Genomic DNA, 5,668 nt, shown 5'->3' with positions numbered 1-5,668 from the left:
GAACGAGAAGCCTTGTTCATAAAGCATAAAATTATTAAAATTAAGACAGATAAAACAAGAGCTAAAACTCCTCCCAACTTATTTGGAATAGAACGCAAAATAGCATAAGCAAATAAGAAATACCATTCTGGTTGAATATGAACTGGGGTCACTAAAGGATTAGCTGGAATAAAATTTTCCGGATCAGAAAAGGTATGGGGGCCTAATAAAGCTACTAATCTTAAAACAAACAATAAAATTAAGGCCCCAACTAAATCCCTCAAAGAAAAATAAGGATGAAATGGAATTTTATCAAAATCTCTTCTTACCCCTAAAGGATTACCAGATCCTGTTTCATGTAAAAAAATTAAATGAACTAATACTATCCCCAAAACAATAAAAGGTAAAATAAAATGAAAGGAAAAAAAGCGAGTTAAAGTAGGGTTATCTACAGAAAATCCCCCCCAAAGCCATTGAACAATCTCTCTTCCAATATAAGGAACAGCAGACACTAAATTGGTAATTACAGTCGCCCCCCAAAAAGATATTTGCCCTCAAGGCAAAACATAACCTAGAAAAGCTGTAATTATAGTAAGTAAAAAAATTACAACTCCTCTCATTCAAGTAAAATGAAATTTAAAGGATCCAAAATAAATCCCACGACCAATGTGAAAATAAAAACAAACGAAAAACATACTAGCCCCATTAAGATGTAAATTACGTAAAAATCAACCTCCACTAACATCTCGACAGATGTGAGAAACACTAGAAAAAGCTAAATTAATATCTGCCGTATAGTGTAAAGCCAAGAATAAACCAGTTAAAATTTGAAAGATTAAACACAATCCCAACAATGAACCAAAGTTCCAAAAGTAAGAAATATTACTAGGAGAGGGAAGATCAATTAAAGATCTATTAACAAGTTTAAGAATGGGGTGCCATTTACGAACAGCCATAAGTTATTTCACGTAAAGGGCCCCCCCTCACCTTACAAATTTTGGCAACTCCTACTAAAGTCAATAATAAATAACCCCCCAGAAAAACAATAATAATAGAAAAAGGGAAAAACAAAAAAAATCGCCAAATAAAAAACTCCTGAAAACAAAAAAATCATACTCCAGCAAAAATTAAAAAACATAAAAAAGATATAACATACTTCAGTTCAAAACTAACAACCTCATTTGAAGCTAATGAAGCAACATAAATAAAAAGAACTAATATACCCCCCAAAAAAACCAAAAAGATTACATAAGAAAACCACCCAAAGCCATAAATAAGAAACACATGAAAAGAAGTAAAAACAGTAGAAAGAAGTAAAATTAAACCTATAACCAAAGGATGTGTAGAAAAAAAGAAAAACACAGATAACAAAACAAGAACACCAAATATAACAGAAAATAGTTTAATAAAAACATTAATTTTGGATATTAAAAATAGACACCTTTTTCTGTTATTTTAGGAAAACATCTTTAGTTTACAAAACTAAAATTTTTATTAAACTACTAAAACTATGATAAACTATTCCCTATCCACAGGTATTATTCTTCTATTAATAAGTTTAATAAGTCTCACCTCTCGATTTAAACATTTATTATCTATATTATTAAGTCTAGAAATAGCTATATTAAGTATTCTAATTATTCTAACAAGAACAACAATCCCAAAAAGAGCAGATAGCTCCATTTTAATAATTTTTATTACCCTAGCCGTCTGTGAAGGGAGCTTGGGCTTAGCCCTTTTAGTAGCCATATCACGACTAACAGGGAATACCCTCATTAGATCTACTACTATATTATAATGATACTTATCCTACCTACTTTAATAACCCCTTTTCTCCCTTCATGAAAAATAACAACCTTCTTTTTATCTCTTCTTCTTCTAATATATTTTCCCCAAATCTATTATACAAGAAGAACAAAAATTTCTCATGAATTATTAATACAAGATTTAATATCAACAACATTAATTCTATTAAGTCTTCTTATTACTATTTTAATATTTCTATCTTCCACAAAAATCATCAAAAAAGAAGAAAAAACTTTTTCTCTTCTTACTACCCTTCTCCTACTACTTTTAATTCTAAGCTTTTCTAGCTCTAATTTAATAATATTTTATATCTTCTTTGAAGCCACAATTATTCCTACTTTTATAATTATCACAATATGAGGTGCCCAACCCGAACGACTCTCTGCTAGATTATACATAGTATTCTATACATTAAGAGCCTCTCTCCCATTTTTAGTCTCCCTAATAATAATTATAAAAATATCAGAAACCCTCTTCTTACCATACTTAATACACATTTCATTAAAAACAAACACTTTCTGGTCTATCTTATTTTTAATTGCCTTCCTAGTTAAACTCCCAATATTTCTAACCCATTTATGACTACCAAAAGCTCACGTAGAAGCCCCAGTAGCTGGTTCCATGATTCTTGCTGCAGTTCTACTAAAATTAGGAGGATATGGGATTTTACGCATAACTGCTATTTTCTATTCTTCTATAAAGCTTCTTTCCCCAGCCCTAATAAGCATTTCCCTTCTAGGAGGAATCCTAACTAGTATTATTTGCATTTTACAAACAGACATAAAATCTTTAGTAGCTTATTCTTCCGTTTGTCATATAAGACTAATATTAAGAGGAGCCATAACTTTTTCATCTTGAGGAGCCTTAGGTTCTCTCAGAATAATAATTTCACACGGTCTATGTTCCTCCGCCCTCTTCTGTTTAGTTACTATATTTTACGATCGAACACACACACGAAGAATACTTCTCACACGCGGGATACTCTCATTATTCCCAAGACTAATCTTATGATGATTTCTAATAAGAGCTAATAATATAGCAGCTCCACCTTCTATAAACCTTTTCAGCGAGATTTCACTAATAATTAGCGTATTAGCCTGAACTCCTTTTACCCTCATTCCAATTATATTAATCTCTTTTCTATCTGCAACATATTGTATTCTTCTTTTTTCAACCCCAAGTCATGGAACCCCCTGAGAATACACCACCCAACCCTCTCTTTTTACTCGAGATTTTTTATCCCTATTCTTACACTGACTTCCTTTAAATATTCTAATCATTAAAATAGACTTAATAATATATTGAAACTATCTTAGTAGTTTATCATAAAAACCTTAGTTTGTGGTACTAAAAAAAAATATAAGATATTGGTAACTTTCAAACTTTGAAGAAAAATAATCTTAACTCTTAGAATTCTTCCTCTATTAATAGGAAGTTTAATAATTCATAAAAACTATTCAATTATAATCTCTTTCTGCTTCATATCACTGACCTCCACTAATTTAGAAATATTTCTAATCTTTGATTATATTTCAATACTTTTTTCCGCCACTGTCCTAATCATCTCAAGAATAGTGCTATGATTTTCAGAAGAATACATAGCCGAAGAAAAACACCCTTATCGATTTAACTACTTAGTTCTGTTGTTCATTCTCTCCATAATCCTATTAATTATAAGACCAAACCTGATAAGAATCCTACTAGGATGGGATGGACTAGGCTTAGTTTCCTATTGCCTCGTAATCTACTATCAAAACTCACGATCTATAAACGCAGGGATAATCACCATTTTATCAAATCGCATCGGAGATGTTATAATCCTAGTGGCAATTTCTTTATCCCTTTCTTTTGGGTCATGAGACATTCTATCCATAAACATTTTACTAGACAACCCAATCCCTCTATTTCTAATCATAATCGCAGCCATAACCAAAAGAGCACAAATCCCTTTTTCCGCCTGACTTCCAGCAGCAATAGCTGCCCCAACCCCAGTATCAGCACTAGTACACTCCTCTACCCTAGTCACTGCCGGAGTTTTCCTTCTAATCCGATTTCATAATATAATAAACCATAAAATTTTTCTAATCCTTCTCATCTCTTCAACTTTAACAATATTCATAGCAGGACTATCTGCTACAATAGAAATAGACATAAAAAAAATTATTGCTCTTTCCACCCTAAGCCAACTAGCTATTATAATACTAGCTCTCGCTTTAAGTTTATGAAAGCTAGCCTATTTTCATATAATCACCCACGCCCTATTCAAAGCCCTAATATTTTTATGTGCAGGATTTGCTATTCACAACATAAAAAACAACCAAGACATACGAAAAATATCCATCATTTTAACTTCTTCCCCTACTATTAGAATGTGTTTTACCTAAAAATAAAGGTTTAAAACGAATTTCTCGTAGTTGGCTTTATGTAACAGAAAGCTCTTCGCTAAAGCCAAACTACGATTATTCGTGCGCAAAACACGATTGCGTGCCCTTCCACTTCGCTACAAAACGCCAATCAGTTCATCCTTTAAAGTGATCGCGTCTACAAAATTCAACTAGCTAAAAAAAAATTATAATTCGGAGGCAACTAATTAGGGACAGCGAAGCTCACATGCACTCAATTTTATCTTGAGTATCTTTTTGAGACTATCGTTATTTTTTTATATTATTTATATACTAATCCCAAAGATAATGACCAATTTCATTTCTTATAATATTGTCAAAATGGAAATAAGAACACAGGACCCACCGTCTGGTAAACAAAAAATACTTGATTACTACAACCAAACAATTCTAAGTGATTCAGAATCCTGTACACAACAAATTTTTGGTGAGGAGCTCGGGGAAGTTATTTGAGACCAACGCGGACATTAATGGTCCTGTTATGTTATGTAAATGGAAAGACAATAGAGAAGTCCTTACCTTTCAAAACATGGCAGCGTTGTTTGAAATGGTAGAGGTGTTGTCAATCGCAATAGGAAAATGTCGATGAACCGAGATAATAATTCGAATGATTATAATCCATGGAATGTCCTAGCATTTGGGAACAATCCAGATCATGCTGATCGTACTACAAACAACCAACACACACACAGATATTTTATATGAAAACCTTTTATAAATCAGTGGCTCCTACAGGGTTCAAGGAAAAGACTATAGTTTCAGATGGCTCAAAACGTGGAGATTTTCGCACAAAAAAGGGATGCACATTCTACAATAATTTAGTAGGGTTTAAAAATTTGACACGATTCCATATCAGAAATCATATATACATAATGCGGCACACTTGGTATAGTATATCGATAACACCAGGAAAGTAATATGCTTAGATGCATTTAACTTATCCATACAGAATAATAGCGAGATTGACCGGAAGTTTATAAAACACATTCCAAGAAAAAGGCCAACTTCTAAAATTAAAACTTTATAAAGTTTAGAAAGCAATATCGTTGTCGTACAAAGCGTTGAGTTTGGAAAGCAGAAGAGATTTGCACGGACCAGTTTTCAAAAAAAAAAGAATTTTAAATTGGCAGAAGCTCCACTATTTACAGAGTATCGCCCATCTATCTTCAGAAAAAACAACATCCGACAAAGCCATGTCGAATTTGTACCAAAGCTAAAAAACGGCGAGAAACGCGTTATTTCTGTCCAATCTGTCTTGAGAAGCCAGCCCTTTGCGTAGAAGATTGTTTTAAAAATTATCACAAACAATAAAAATATTGTTTTGCTTTCGATTTTGAATAAACTATTTACGATTATATTTTCTGTTCATTTATTAATAAATGTTCTGTTTATGTAAGCCAAACTTGATTTTTTGTTCTTGCCCCTGAAGCTATCTATTCATGTTTACACTGATATACTGCGAATTACATCGTAGCTGCACA

The 5,668-nt window shown here is 32.3% G+C and overlaps 2 pseudogenes; both read left to right on the top strand.

The window, feature by feature from the left end:
- The first annotated feature begins 1,827 nt into the window (after nt 1-1,827).
- LOC136970511 (NADH-ubiquinone oxidoreductase chain 4-like) lies at nt 1,828-3,095 on the top strand (annotated as a pseudogene).
- Nucleotides 3,096-3,173: 78 nt separating this feature from the next.
- On the top strand, nt 3,174-4,062 carry LOC136970510 (NADH-ubiquinone oxidoreductase chain 5-like; annotated as a pseudogene).
- Nucleotides 4,063-5,668: the final 1,606 nt, after the last annotated feature.

The sequence above is a fragment of the Centruroides vittatus genome, unplaced genomic scaffold (assembly GCF_030686945.1).
Source record: "Centruroides vittatus isolate TY-2023 unplaced genomic scaffold, ASM3068694v2 contig_1993, whole genome shotgun sequence".
NCBI classification, from domain to species: domain Eukaryota; kingdom Metazoa; phylum Arthropoda; class Arachnida; order Scorpiones; family Buthidae; genus Centruroides; species Centruroides vittatus.
The sequence above is the reverse complement of the archived record's forward strand: the minus strand, read 5'-3'. Positions and strand labels throughout refer to the sequence as shown.